The sequence below is a fragment of the Mobula birostris genome, chromosome 9, assembly GCF_030028105.1.
Source record: "Mobula birostris isolate sMobBir1 chromosome 9, sMobBir1.hap1, whole genome shotgun sequence".
NCBI classification, from domain to species: Eukaryota; Metazoa; Chordata; class Chondrichthyes; order Myliobatiformes; family Myliobatidae; genus Mobula; species Mobula birostris.
Window position 1 is genome coordinate 142,246,944 of NC_092378.1, and position 16,514 is coordinate 142,263,457.

Genomic DNA, 16,514 nt, shown 5'->3' on the forward strand with positions numbered 1-16,514 from the left:
ACTGAGAACCGGAGTTGTATAGTCCTTGAAAGTGAGTCTATAGGTTGCAGAGACAGTTCAATTTGAGGTGCGTAAAGTTATCTATGGTAATTCAGGGGTCTGATAATTGTTGAGTAATAACTGTTCCCGAACCTGAAGGTCTGGGACCTAAGGTTCCTGTATAAATAATAGTTAGAGGCATGGATATAAGAGGCCTAGATATTTTCCTACCTTGGGTAATGAAAAACAAGACAGTATAGGTTTAAGGGGAGAGGGAGGAATTTTAAAGGTGACCTGGGAGGGAAGTTGTTACACAGACAGTGATTGATCACTGGAATGTGCTGACTGAGGATGTGGTGGAATTGAATACAATCTCTCTGTTTAAGAGACATTTAGACGGGCACTTGAATAGACAGAGACTAGAAGAATAAGTATCTAATGCTGGCAAAAAGAGTTGGAGTAGATGTGTTAGCATAAGCATGATGGGCAGAAAAGCCTGCTTTTCTGCTCAACAACTCCATAGTTCTATGAAATAATGTAGTCAGCTACCTGTACAATTGTATATTATTCAAATAAGTCAGAGAAAAGAAAAGTGTTCTGATAGTGTGGAATATTTCCAAAAGTCCTCTTCCTGCCCTCCTCAGTGACTAACTCCCTGATAACCCTTCACCACTTCCTGCCCATCCCCATGCCTCTCCAAACTCATCTCCTTGGAGAGCTCTGTGGAAGCTTTCTTCACAACACACTAGCGAACCAGAGCACCGGGAAGCAACCTTCAGGACCCTGGTGATTGGTTCCTCACAGACCCTTACCCAGGGACGGAAATCACCTTCCAGTAGATTCACTGGGTTTAGTGCTCCAGAATTATAAGTAACAGGCCCTGTCCATGGAACACACACAAATGCAGGAGGAACTCAGCAGGCTAGGCAGCATCTATGGAAAAGAGTCAACGTTTCTGGCCGAAACCCTTCAGCAGGACTGTCAATGGAACTGCATTGACAGCGGGTGAAGCCATAGTCCCTGCTTATCAACTGGAGAAACAGTCAAAGAGATGGGGTAAAAGGGGAAATAGAATGGGGAATGGGGAATGGGGAATGGGGAATGGGGAATGGGGAATGGGACCCCTCACTCTTTCTGTCATAAAATACAGGATCTCCTGGCAGCCACCCATTTCGACTTGACTTCATGTTCCCATTCTGACATGCTGTCCATGGCCTCCTCTACTGCCATAATAAGACCATACTCAGATTGGAGGAGCAAAACCTTATACTCCATCTAGGTAGCCTCCAACCTGATGCCATAAACATTGATTTCTCTAACTTCTGGTAATTTCTGCCCCTGACCCCTTCTCTCTATTTCCCTTCTCCGTTCTGGTTCACCTTTCACCCTTTCTCTTCTCTTCACATGTCCATCATCTCATTCTGATTCCCTTCCCTTTTTTCCCATGGTCCGCTGTCCTGTCCTATCAGATTCCTATTTCTTCAGCGCCTGACCTCTTCCACCTCTCACCTCCCAGCTTCTTACTTCATCCCCCTCTGCACTCACTTTCCCCCTCTCATGCACTCACCTACCACCTGCCAGATCTTCCCTCTCCCCCCCTTCTTATTCCTACTTCTGACCCAGTCCTGATGAATGATCTCAGCCCAAACCGTTGACTGTTCATTCCCCTCTATCGATACTGCCTGACCTGCTGAGTTCCTTCAGCATTTTGTGTGTGCTGCTTATGATTCCCAGCATCTGCGGAAACTCTTGTGTTCAGGGTCAAAACAGACCACCTGCTGGTACCCAGGTTATCACACCAAACATTCATTCCTTTCCACTGCCAAAATGCATCTCCCAAATCCATGATCCCCTAAGACCAAATGGAAGAGCAAGGGCAACTGGTGCAGAGAACAGCAATACTTGCAGTTTCCCTTCAAGCAGCACATCGTTCAGATTTGGAAACACTTTCCATTCTTTTGTCATCTCTGCTTCTAAATAGTGGACCTGACTCTCCTTCCCTACAAGGTGTCCTCACCATCACCTTCCCATGAATAATTAGTTACTGCAATAAATGTTGGCTCAATCACAAAAGATTTTAAAAGAATTAAAAATGGCCTTGAAACAAACGTTTAAAAAAACCCTCTGAAATTAAATTCAAAATATTAAAGCATACTTCTGCTTGGAGAGTCTCTCAGGGTCAATTATAACTTGTTTTCACTCTATTTCTGAAGCAGAATAGCTGGTGATAGTAAAAGAGTGTTAATTCTTTTCTTTCTTAGCAATGTTTATCAATGCCATATTATTCAAAAGCCTAAATTTCTTTATGGATAGAATCTGTTAGCCTTTAACGGGCAATTCTCATCAGGCAAGAACCCCAAAACTGCATCAGGGGCTGTCCACCTGGAATATGCTTGCTGTTGCTGGAGATAACCAGACCCGCCTCCCATTCCTTTGATTGACAGCTCATTATCGCGCACACCATGCCTTGCAGGCAAAATAAGAAGCTGCCCTAGTCAATATCAATCAACCACCTCTATCAATTAACCCCAGCAGAATTCATGAACAACACACAGCTCAACCATCAATGACGTTTATTTCTTTATTTGGGAAATATTACTCTCTCAGTTGTCTACATGTCAGTAATAATATGCACAAGTATAAAATAATACTCAGAAACATTTGCAGCCAATATTGATGCATTTTGGAGGACAACTGTATCAAAATAGTGGGAAATAATGTAAATTTACCTCTAAGTGGTTTAGCATGTTTGACTGGCATGCTCAACAGCAACATAAGCGTTTTCTGTCTTTTATGAAATAAACAGAATCAAACCCGTCCCTCCAGAGTGTGAAATGATGCTGAATGAGTGCTGCTATGTTTGTGACTTGAAGATTGTGGGACTCTGCCTTGAATGCAGAAGATTGTGCTGCTCCAGTGACTTTAGTGTCAAAATCTAGGCCAACTCTCCAGTGCACCACTGATTGCCAGCTAAGATAAGAAGAAAAGCAGGAGTCAGCTACTGAGACTAGCTATTGAATATGATCATGGCTGGCACAGACAAAATGCTGGAGGAACTCAGCAAGTCAGGAAGCATCTATGGAAAGAAGAAGGATTATCCCTTCTCTTCTCCTCCCATACCCTCATGACCTCAAAGTTCAAACTTCAAAGTAAATTTTATTATCAAAGTTAATATACGTCACCATACACCACCCAGCGACTCATTTTCCTGTGGGCATTCTCAATTAATCTATAGAACAACAGCTATATCAGAATCAATGAAATGTTGCCCAGTTAGGGCTTTCAATCAGAGTACAGAAGACAACAAGCTGTGCAAACGCAAAAAGAAGAAACTATAATATAAATAAATAAGTAATAAGTATCAAGAACATGAGATGAAGAGTCCTTAAAAGTAGATGTGGGAACATTTCAGTGGTGGGACAAGTGAAGTTCAGTGAAGTTATCCCCTTTGGTTCAAGAGCATATTAACAAGATAGTCAGAACAATTGTCTACAGCCCACAGAACGTCGCCGAATATTGCCGGCACCGTTTTGCCTGACCATTTCCTGGCTTTGGCTTCCCCACCTCCTTCTCTTTATTCCGTGGATCCACTGTCCTGATTGAGGAACAAAAAGTGGTTATGTAAGGAAGCAATTATTCAAGAATACAGTGCCTTAATTTGAATAAAATCAGATTTAGTGCTTGAACAGAGGTTTAAGCACAAGGCTACTAAACAGCTTCCTCCCACAGGCAATCAGACTGCTAAATAGCTGCTCCACCTGACTCTGCTTTGGACACTTTTAACTTGCACTGGACACTTATAACTGATTTTAACTGGCATGTGGCTGTTGTGTTTTACTATTTATTGTTGTGTTCATTATTTAGTGTTGCGTTTGTTATGTTATGATTGCACTGCCCCTGAGAAACGCTGTCTCATTCTGCCCTGCAGAGCTGATGTATGGTTAGAACTGCAATAAAGTTTTTTGCATCTTTGAATCTTCATGGATTTTGGCCACATTCTCAGCATATCAGTTTGAATATTACTAGAAAAAGTTATAACAGAATTGCAAACAATAAAATCGGAAGGAAATTCCTGGTCTATTGCAGGATGAAGAAGAGATTTATTAATGAGTTGCATTGTGATGAGACTGAAGAGAGCTGGACTATGCACATTAATACTCATGCCCTTCTACAGATGTGCAGCAGGCAGCTTCCTAACATGCTGCACCACTGCAGGTTACAGAAACTGCACTGTGACGGACAGGGGGGCTCTACAATGGGTACTCAAAACAGCCCAACACATCACTAGCAACAACTCACCTGCCATCGACGACATATATGCAGAAGCGTGCCGGGAAAAGGCCGGCAATAACGGGAAGAGTCCCACCCACCCTGCTCACCAGGGAAGAGGCTACGTAGCATCCCATGCCAGGACCACCAGACTTAAACACAGATAGACTGTACTGTGCTAACAACTGGAATTTCTTGGGCAGAGTAGTTACAATGCCTAGCTGTGATTCATCTGGATTGGATGCTTGTTATGTAGTATATGTGTGAGCAAGCATCTATCATCTCACCTTTTATATATCTATTGGGTGATTGTGAAGGACCATGTCCAGATCTGTCCATCTTGTTAAACTGGAAGACACAGTTGTCACTACACTTGAATCACACTTATGGATGAACATCACCCCTCCCAGATTTACCTACAGGGCAGGGGGAGGCCTCAGCTACACAACTGGCTTTGGTTGAACCCCCACCCCACATCCTGAGGCTCCTAATATCCCCATAAGATAAAGATCAAAATCTTCCCCACCAATGAGCACATCTGCCACAAGTTGCCACAAGAAAGCAGCATCCATCATCAAGGACCCCTGCCAATCAGGTTGTGCTCTCTTCTCACTGCTGCCATCAAGAAGGGGGCACAGGAGCCTTGGGTCCCACACCACCAGTTTCAGGAACATTTACTACCCTACAACAACCAGCATGGACAACTTCACTCACCTCAGCTCTGAACTGATTCCACAACCCAAGGATTCTGCAGCTCATGTTCTCAGTATTATTTATTTACTTATTTTTGTATTTGTCTAGTCTGTCTTCTTTACAACATTGGTTGTCTGTCTTTGTGTGCAGTTTTTGTTTTCGTTGAAACGATTGTGTTTCTTTGTTCTACTGTGAATGCCTGCAAGAAAATGAATCTCAAGTTGGCATATGGTGGTATATATACACATACTTCTATAGTAAATTTATTTTGACCTTGTCTTTAATATGGAGCAAAATGGGGTTAACAGCATGCCAGGAATCTAGTTATTCTCATTGTCTTGAGTGTGAGGTGTTATCACCAACTTACATTCTTTTCCCCATTTGATATTGGTGAATCTCAGATTCTACTGACAATTCTTGTTCACATCCACCATTTTCTCAGTATGTACCACAAATGCCGGCGAAGCCGGTGAGGCAAAGGTCTACCTTTAACTGAAGGCAATGATTGGTATTCGTAAAAATGAAGAAAAGTGCATCAGATTTTTATCACACAACACAATGGCTATGATTGCAGTAAGATATCGATTCCACGAGCAAAATGCCTGATGTTATGACCCAGAGAGTGGAAAGCAAACCGTTGTCATGGAAATTGAAATGGAACAGAATACACAATGCAATCCACCAGACAAAATGTAAGAAAAAATAAAGCTGCTTGAACGTACAATCGGAAGTTGAACACATTGCTGACACAGGATAACCAACTGTACAGCGGAGATATGAAAGCCGCTAATTTTATCCCAAATGTCCACTAGAACCTTTGGCAAATTCCTGGAAATGAGAAAGTTTAACAATAGAATTCTGTTATCTCAAATTTCAAGAATGCGCTTGAGGATATAAAAATTAAGAGCAACACTAAGTAGGGAAATATTTTAATCATTTAAGGCCCTCCTCTGGATACAAAGATTGTTACCCAATATCCCTTCTCAACTTGCTTTTATTCCTAAGGCATCACAGGCAAGGACAAACTACAAGCTATAGAATGCATGGTGGGCATTTTTATTTTGCTGTGTGACAGTTAGATATTTGTTTGCCACAAACCAAAATAAAACATTTTAACGGTAAGATTTCTGGTAACATACTCGGGCAGTAGAGCCACCGAATTTCTTGGCCTGACAATGATGAGGATTAGCAACCAGCAGAGTCCTGTCGCACTGTATGAGAATGTCCTTCATCTCCTTCTGGATGGCTTCCTACCTATTTCTGGTAGTAAGCCACCAATTTAGAAATGGATTGATAGATAGCATAGATTTGAGCTACGTGACCGTGAACTCTGACATCAATACCCATAAATCCTTCTTCATCCAACAGCAGAACAATTCCAACAGTTTGTACTATAAAGTCGTTGGCACAATATGGTACAGAGATCTGCCATTCACTTTGATGAGGCCATTTCCTCTTTTGCAATGGGCTGTTTTCTTCCACACAAAAGCCTGAACAGATTGCAAAGGTCCTTTAGCAGGCATGTTCTTGAACCACTGTGGCCCAGCGAGTAAAAGTGGCACTACTGCTCATGCTAAGGTTTTTGAGTCAGTCCTGATGAACATCAATAATTGTATGGACTGGGATCTGGATAAGGGTAATTTGTGTGACTGGACTGCTACTACCCATGGGTTTCCAAAGCTCTCTGTCTCTTGTTTCTTGTAATATACACTCAGTGGCCACTTTATTAGGTACACCTGTATGTACACTTGCTCATTAATGCAAATATCTAATCAACCAGTCATATGGCAGTAACTCAATGCATATGTTCAAGAGATTCAGTTGTTGTTCAGACCAAACATCAGAATGGGGAAGAAATGTGATCTAAGTGACTTTGACCATGAAATGATTGTTGGTGCCAGACAGGGTGGTTTGGGTATCTCGGAAACTGCCAATCTTATAGGATTTTCACAAACAATAGTCTCTAGGACTTACAGAGAATGGCACTAGAAAACAAAAAACACCTGGTGATCAGCAGTTCCATGGGCAAAAATGCTTTGTTAATGAGAGAGGTCCCAGGAGATTGGCCAGACTGGGTCAGCTGACAGGAAGACACAGTAACTCAAATAACTATACGGAAGCTATTTGTGTGTGTGCAGAAGAGCATCTCTGAATGCACAACACATCAAACATTGAAGTGGGTGGGCTTCAGCAGCAGAAGATCATGAACATACACTCAACGACCACATTATTAGTAGCAGAGGTACTTAATAAAGTGGCTACTGAGTGTATATTAACATACTGGCCACATATATTGGGGGCTTGATAAAGAACGTGATACAAAAATTAATTGGCAGTAATTAAACAAGCTTTAGACTACAGGAAGATATTGGAGATCTCGTCAGTTGGCTAGAAAATTGTGAACAGTAACAAGGCAATAGAAATCCACAGACCCTTAAAGGCAGCAAGTATCCATTTAGGAACATTGAGTTTATCAGCGTCAGGTAAACCCTCTTTAGCACAGATGTGGTCATAAGCTGGTATCAAGATCTCTCTGTATCATTTTTTCCCAACAGCCATTTTTTAAAGTAATCCTCATCTTGACAGCTTTGGTCTGCACTGTAAAACCAACGTGTCCTCTGTTCTGTCCACCCTAGTCCTCTCTCTGCAATTTAATACATGCTGGTCATGTCAATTCTCCACTGCTAGTGAATGATCCTTTTCCTGAAATGTTAATCTCAGTCCCCATTCAGCTGACTCAGACTGGTCTGTTGACTATTCCCACTATTCCCAGCTTTGCATCCCTAATGGTGATTGGATGGTTAACAAGATGGTTTAAAAATCAGATACGGTGTTTTCATTTATTACTTGAGACACAGAATATGGGTGAAAGGAGGCCATGTCAATATGTCGTGTTTATTGGCTCTGGACTTCAGAAGAAGGAAGGGTGGTCTCAATGAAACCTAACAAATATTGAAAGAATATTGACGTGGAGAGGATGTTTCCTATAGTGGGGAAGTGTAGTTCCAGATGGCACAGCCTCAGAATAAAAGGATATCCCTTTAGAAAGGAGATGAGGAGGGATTTCATTAGCCAGATGGTGGTGAATCTGTGGAATTAGTTGCCACAGATGGCTGTGCAGGCCAAGTCACTGGATAGATTTAAAGCAAAGGTTAATTGGTTCTTCATTAGTAAGGGCATCAACGATTACAGAGAGAAGGCAGAAGAATGTGGTTGAAAAGGCTAATAAATCAGCCATGATTAAATGGCAGAGAAGACTCAATGGGCCAAATGGCCTAATGCTACTCCTCTGCCTTATGGTCTGATCGTCTTATAGAGATCACTGGTCAGATAATGTGTACAGTTCAGTCACCACGTTATAAGAAAGGTTAGTAAATTTTCAATGAGATCATTATCTCATTGTTGTCGGTGGTGCGCAGATTGGCCTCTACACCATAATGGCAGTGACATCTTTAATATACACCCAGTGGACACCTTATTAAGTATATCCTGTACCTCATGAAATGGCCACTAAGTAATATTTGTGATCTTCTGCTGCTGTAGCCCATTCACTTCAACGTTCGACACGTTGTGTGTTCAGAGGTGCTCTTCTGCACACCACTGTTTTAATGAGTTACTGCCACCTTCCTGTCAGCTTGAAACAGTCTGGCTATTCTCCTCTGACAACTCTCGTTAACAAAGCATTTCCACCCACAGAACTGCAGCTCACTGGCTGTTCTTTTTTGTTTTTCACACCATTTTCTGTAAACTCTAGAGACTATTGTGATTGAAAATCCCAGGAGATCAGCAGTTTCTGAGATACTCAAACCACCCTGTCTGACACCAACAATTATTGCACAGTCAAAGTCACTTCGATCACATTTCTCCCCCATTCTGGTGTTTGGTCTGAACAACAACTGAACCTCTTGACCACGCCTGCATGCTTTTCTGCATTGAGTTGCTGCCACATGATTGTCTTTTGTACACTGGCTGGACACCCAAGCTGGTGTGGTCTTTCATTGATTCTGTCATGGTTATAATTCTGTACATTTATTGAGTATGCCTTCAAGAAAATGTATTTATGGTCACATATATGTACTTTGATAGTACATTTACTTTGAACTTTGATTTGCATTAATGAGCAGGTGTACCTAATAAAGTGACCACTGAATGTATATTACTGGAAGCAAAAGACAGAGAACTTTGGAAACCCACAGGTAGCAGCAGTCCAGTCACAAAAATAACCTTATCCTGATCCCAGTCCAGACATTTATTGATGTTCATCAGGACTAGCTCAAAAGTCCTTAGCATCAGCAGTGGTACCACCTTCACTCGGTTAGTCTCAGTGGTGCAAGAACGTGTCTGCTAAACGACCTTTGCAATCGGTTCAGGTTCATGTGCAAAGGAAAACTGCTGTTGCCCATTGTAAAAGTGAACATGGCCTCAAAGTGAATAGTAAGTGTGTGGGTGCCAAAAGTATGGCAATACTTGTGGGCTGCCCCAGCACAATCTCCGTTGATTTGATTTGATACAAACAACACATTTCACTGTTTGTTTTAATATACATGTGACAAATAAAGGTAATCTTTAATCTTTGGTGTCGTTCAATCTGACACTCTGACTTTCTTTGAAACAAAGTATATTATGAGGATTTGAGAAGATTGAACTCAACGTCAATAAGACCGAAGAATTGTTAGTGGACTTTAGGAAGGTGAAGTTGCAAGAAAACAGATCAATCCTCATTGGGGTGGAAAGCGTGAGCAGTTTCAAATTCCTGGGTGCAAAATATCAGAAGGTATTTCCTGGGTCCACCATACTGATGCAGTCACAATGAAGGTACGATGTGACAGTGGCTATATTTCATCAGGAGTTTGAGGAGACTTGGTTTGGCACCAAAGACTCGCAAGTTTCTACAGACGTACTGTGGAGAGCATTCTGGGTGGCTGCAACACCATCTGGTGTGGAGGCACCAATGCACAGGATTGGAAGAGGCTTCTGAGGATTGTAGATTCAGTCAGCTCCATCACAGGCACAACCCTCTCCTCCATCAAGGAGATCTTCCAAAGGCAGTGCCTCATGAAAGTGGTATCGCTCATTAAGGACCCTCATCGTCTGGGACTTGCCCTTTTCTCATTACTACCCTCGGGAAGGAATAACAGGAGCCTAAAGACCCAAACTCAGTGACTTAGGAACAGTTTCTTCTCCTCTTACATCAGTCTTCAGAATAGGCTATGAACCAACGAACTCTATCTTGCTATTCTTCTTTCACAATTCATTCATTTAATTTTATTCTTGTTATTTTGTTGTTAAGCCTAACACCTGTACTGGGGCAGAGGCTGCTGTTAAGCCCATCACCACAACTGGGGCATGGGCTGCCGACAGCTTCGTATCCGAGTCCTCTGTCCTGGGACATTCTTTCACGTTGCCTGCAGGTACAGCCCAACTTCCGTCCTTCCTCTCCCAGGGATGAGGTTTTTGGAGCTACTGTTAGTGATTCTGTAGCTCCCGGTTTTTACGGGGTGGGGTTGCTGGCACTATGCCCAACCCTCCTCTCTTCGCAACCATGCTTGGGGCAGTCCATGGCATGGTTAGTTACTTCTATTGTAATTGTAACTTGCAGTAATTTGTTGTGCCTGCACTTTACTGCTTCCACAAGATAGCACATTTTGTGACAAATGCCAGCGACAATAAGTTTAATCTTGATCTGGAAAAGCTTTGGAAACCAGAGAGCCATGGATAGTGTGACAGGCAATGGCTAACAGTTAAGACAGTATTACATGATTTGCAGCAAGTACATATTCCTTTAAGGCACAAGGATACAAAGGTAAATGTCGTCAAACCATGCACTAGAAGGGAAAGTAAAGATATCATCTGATCTAAGGAAAAGTTCCCAGAAAAATAAAGCTGTAAGCCTAAGAATTACAAGTGCTTTTAGAATTCAACAAAGCATGAACAAGAATTGCTGAAGAGACGGAAAATAGAATGTGAAAGAAAAGCATAACAGCAGACTGTAAGGGCTTCAATAAGTTTGTAAGACGATAAAAATCATCAAGGAAAAATGTGGGCCCCTTACACAAAGGCGAAGGACGATTTATAATGGGGTAAGGAAATGACAGAGGACGTTTTGTCTATCTTCTCAGAGAAAGACAGAGCCTCTGCATCCAAGGATGCAGAGCAAACAAGGAAGTAAAACACAGTGTTAAAAATGAAGAGCTGCAGGAGAAACTAATGAGAACATCTATGGAGGGAAATGGACAGGACAGGAAAAAGCACACGAGATTCTGCAGAGGCAGGAAATCCAGAACAACACCTACAAAGTGCTGGAGGAAGTTAAAGTCAGGTAGCAATCAATGGAGAGGAATAAATAGTCGACAGTTCAGGCCAAAACATGGTTCTCGCAAGTTGTTTCTTGGCCTGAAACATCGATTGTTTACTCCCCTACATTGATGCTGCCAGACTTGTTGAGTTCCTCCAGCATTTTGTGTGTGTTGCTTAGAACATACAAGAATCTTGTTGATTTGAGACATTAAGCATTTCTGTTTCATTATCATATGTGGACCAGATTGTTTTAGGGTCAAAGAAGGTATGGGAACTAAATGCTAACATTGTCAATGAAGTCCATTTTCAGAGAGGGAATAGTTGAGAAAACAGACCTACTTTATGTTTATTAAATAAAGCAACGTATTCGTAATTTTGAGAGATATCTTCAATAAACATCATTCTCATACTCTGAAGCAGTGTCATTGAAGTGTGATATATTCAGTACTGTACAGTACCACAACAACAATAGTCTTATATAAAGAGCAACTTAAAAAAGCCTGAATCACTAACTTTAATTCATCTGAAATGTTTATTCATTTACTCTCTGCACATATAATACAACCTGTATTCATTTATTCTCTGCACATATAACACAGACTTCCAATCTGCGCCCTGTAAGACATGAAAATGCCTGACGCAGGCCTCTCAGGGTCTGAGTCGATGTTCCCCTCCCGTATTAAAGCCTGCTAATTTGAAGACAATTATGGTCCAGAACACATCCTTCCTGCAAGAGAGTACCATTGAATAACAAGCAATATAGCGGGGCCACACACACAAAATGCTGGAGGACGTCAGCAGGTTAGGCATTGGACCATGGAAGAAAGGGAAGGAGGAGGGAAACCAGACAGAGTGGATGAGCAGGTGACCAGTAGAGATGAGATGAGAGGGGAGACGGAATAGGGAATGGAAAAAGAGAGAAAGGGAATAGGGAAAGTTGTCAGAAGTGAGGGAAATCAATGTTCATGCACTCAAGTTGGAAGCTACACAGCCAGACTAAGAGGTGTTGCTCCTTCAACATGAGTGTGGCCTCATGGTGGCAGTAGAGCAGGCCATGGACTAACACGTCAGAATGGGAGAACCTCAGCAGGTCAAGCAGCATCTGTGGAGAGTGACAGGAACTGACAGTGTTTCAGGTTGTTTCAAACTTTCAGACGTAATGCAGGGTTTCACTCTGAAATGTTGACAATCTCTCTCCCCCCCCCCCCCGCCCCCACAGATGTTGCTCGACCTGCTGGGTTCCTCCAGCAGATTGTTTGCTGCTCTGGATTCCAGCAACTGGAGTCACCGAGGACCTCACTTGGTCTGTATATACTGGCTGTGTGGTGAAAAAAAGCACAACAGAGTCTCTTTTACCTCAGACAGTTGAAGAAGTTTGGCATGAGTCCCCAAATCCCAAGGACTTTCTACAGGGGCACAATTGAGTGCATCCTGACTGGCTGTATCACCATTTGGTATGGGAACTGTACTTCCCTCAATCGCAGGACTCTGCAAAGGGTGGTGCGGACAGTCCAGCGCATCTGTGGATGTGAAGTTCCCACTACTCAGGTCATTTATTCAGTATTCAGGAAACAATACCGCAGCATAAAAGCCAGGATCAACAGGCTCCAGGATGGCTTCTTCCACCAGGCCATCAGACTGATGAATTCATGCTAACACAATTGTACTTCTAAGCTATATTGACTGTTCTGTTGTATATTTTACTGCATATACTATTTATTACAAATTACTATAATTTGCACATTGCACATTCAAATGGAGGTGTAACGTAAAGATTTTTACTCCTCACTATGCGAAGAATGTAAGAAATAAAGTCAATTCAATTCCTGTATCTCTATTGTACCCTGAGATATTTCACATCCACTTGAAAGAGCAGGCAGGATCCCAATTTAACCCCTCTTCAAGAAATGTTTACCTCTAACACTTATTACCGGTATGGAAGCGTAGTGGTTACAACAGCGCTTTACTGTACCAGTGACCCAGGTTCAATTCCCACCGCTGCCTGTAAGGAGTTTGTACGTTCTCCCCGTGACTGTGTGGGTTTCCTCTGGCCTACTTCCCACAGTCCAAAGATGTACTAGTTGGTAGGTTAATTGGTCATTGCAAATTGTCCCGGGAATAGGAAAGGATTAAAGTCAGGGGGCTGCAGGTTGGAGGCTTCACAGCTGGAATAAGAGGTGTTGCTCCTCCTACACGAGTGCAGCCTCAGGGTGGCAGTATAGAGAAAGCCATGGACCTTCATGTTGGAATGGGAAGGCCTCAAAAGGTTAAGCAACATCCATGGGAAGGGACAGAAATTGTCAAAGTTTTGGCTGTTTCAAATTTTCAGACAAGATGCAGGGTTTCAATCTGAAATGTTGGCAATTCCTTTATCCCCACCTCCCCCCCCCCCGCCCCACGGAAGTAGCTCGAAGGGTCAGAAGGGCCTATTCTACACTGTATGCCATTAAATAAATAAACTCCATTGGAGAGCTAAGTCAGTGTACAGGAGAGGAACTTGAACCCAATCTCAGAAACAAAGACACAACCAGCAGAGCTACTGCTGACACCTGCGCCATTGATCCATTTTCATTAAGATCACAGATAACTCGGGGAAAAAAAGGCAGCGTTGTTACAGGCAAAGCACGAAAGGTCAAAAGAAAATGGCTGATCGAAACAGCAGCTGCACGAAGATGAATTATTGGCATAAACTTCTTGTATTTTTATCTCGTTTCTCCCATCTGTGCACAGCATCAAAATGCCAACATTAAGCTGGCTTTAAACAAGGAAACAAGCAAGGAATAAGGCTCAACATTTAAAAGAGCAAGTCGCAAAGGGTTTACAAAGGTCTCGCTGGGTGAAATAGGTCAAACTAATTATTTACACTTTATGTAATGTTAATCAGGAGGAATACATCACCATATATCTCATGTCCTCATTTTGGAAATGATAACCTTTCACTTATGATTAAAGTGTTGCCAAGCTCTAAAATAATACTTAACTCCCATGAGGTGCTGATAAAGCCACAGGAAGCTGGGATAATTATCTATATTCAGAGAAAAGTCATTCTTTCTGTATAATTAATAGCACAAACACCGGCGAGCTTCCCAGAGGATGCTTCTGCTGAAAATCAAAACGGAGCATTCAAGTGAAACTCTGCATCTGTCAGGGCTTAAAGTCAGGGGTCGTGTCTCTGGCTGAACAGCAAGTTGCTATTAACAGATGACTGAAGGAAATGTTTCATCAATTAAGATGGCAATAAAGGTTATGAAAAATATTGCGGCAACCCACTGGCATTGAGACATTCTGAGCCTCTGTCAATATACACAAGGTATGATAAAGCTAAGTGTGGCTTGCAGATTTAGTTATCATCATGATCCACAGATACTGACAAGAGAGATCCATAGGATTAGAGCAGTACAGGACCTTTGGCCCACAATGTTGTGCTGACCTTCAGATGGTGGATGGGTGACCACCACCAGGAGAAATAAGGGGAGTAAGCAGTCAGCTCCCCTGGTGGCCATTTCCCTCAGCAACAAGTATACCCCTTTGGATACGGCTGGGGGTGAGGGGAATGACCCATCAGTGATCAGCAGCAGCAGTCAGATCTCACGTGGTCTGTACGTACTGGCCGTGTGGTGAAAAAAGCACAACAGCATCTCTTTCACCTCAGACGGTTGAAGAAGTTCAGTATGGGCCCCCAAATCCTAAGAATTTCCTAGAGGGGCACAATTGAGAGCATCCTGACTGGCTGCATCACTGCCTGGTATGGGAACTACACTTCCCTCAATCGCAGGACTCTGCAGAGAGTGGTGTGGACAGCCCAGCGCATCTGTAGGTATGAACTTCCCACTATTCAGGACATTTACAAAGAGAGGAGCGTAAAAATGCCCAAAGGATCATTGGGGATCTGAGTCACCCCACCACAAACTGTTCCAGCTACTACCATCCAGGAAATGGTACCGCAGCATAATAGCCAGGACCAACAGGCTCTGGGACAGCTTCTTCCACCAGACCATCAGACTGATTAATTCATGCTGACGCAACTGTATTTCTATGTTATGTTGACTATCCTGTTGTACATACTATTTATTATAAATTACTATAAATTGCACATTGCACATTTAGACAGAGACATAACATGAAGATTTTTACTCCTCGTGTATACTAAGGATATAAGTAATAAAGTCAATTCAATTCAATTCAGTGTCTCTGAGGCTCAGCAGGGAAGTGGAAAGTCGGGCAGAGCAGTAGTGATAGGAGACTCGATAGTTAGGGGGATGGACAACAGATTCGGTGGCCAGAACAGAGAACGCAGGATGGTGTGTTGCCTCCCAGGTGCTAGGGTCCAGGATGTCACAAGGTAGCTGCAGAGGCTTCTCAGGAGGGTGGGTGAACAGCCAGAGGTTCTGGTTCACATTTGCACCAATGACGCGGGTAGAATAGTGGAAGAAGTCCTCTGCAGTAAGCATAGGGAGTTATCGAAGACTCTGAAGAGCAGGAACTTCAAGATAGCCATCTCTGGATTACTCCCAGAACCACATGCTAGTCAGGGCTGGCATAGGATGGTAGTTCAGATGAATGAGTGGCTGAGGAAACGGTGCAGGGGGCAGGGTTTCAGATTTCTGGATCACTGGGAGGTATGACCTTTACAAAAAGGATGGGTTACACCTGAAGCCAAGGGGGAATCACTGTCCTTGTGGGCAGGTTTGCTAGCATTGTTAGGGAGGGTTTAAACTAAACCCTCCAGAGTGATGAGAACTGGCATAATAGGGCTGAGGATGGGGCAGTTGGTATATAAAGTCAGTGCTGTGTATAGTGAGACTGTGGGGAAGGACAGGCAGATGGGAGGGCAGAATTGCAGTCAGTGGGATGGATTAAAATGTAACAAGGGGACAAAATTGAAAAGGGTGATGAATACAGGAGTGACGGTGTTATATATGGAATGCACACAATATATGGAATAAGGAAAATGATCTTGCAGTGCAGTTCAAGATTTGCAGGTATGACATTATGGACATAACTGAGACATGGCTAGAAGAAGATCATAGTTGAGAGCTTCACATCCAAGGATACACCTTGTATTGAAAGGACAGTTAGGTAGACAGAGGGAATGGGATGGTCCTGTTGGCAAAAAAAAATGAAATCAGATCCTGAGAAGAGGTGATAGAGCATCAGAAGGTGAAGAATCCTTGTAGGTAGAGTTAAAAAACTGCAAGGGTGAAAAGAGACTGATGGGAGTTATATAAACCAAAGCCAGAATGTGGAATATGAATTTCAAATTAAATTAGAAAAGG

At 42.7% G+C, this 16,514-nt stretch overlaps 1 pseudogene; it reads right to left on the reverse strand.

Annotated features, from left to right (window-relative positions):
* Positions 1–6,053: 6,053 nt before the first annotated feature.
* Positions 6,054–6,464, reverse strand: LOC140203486 (small ribosomal subunit protein uS9-like; annotated as a pseudogene).
* Positions 6,465–16,514: the final 10,050 nt, after the last annotated feature.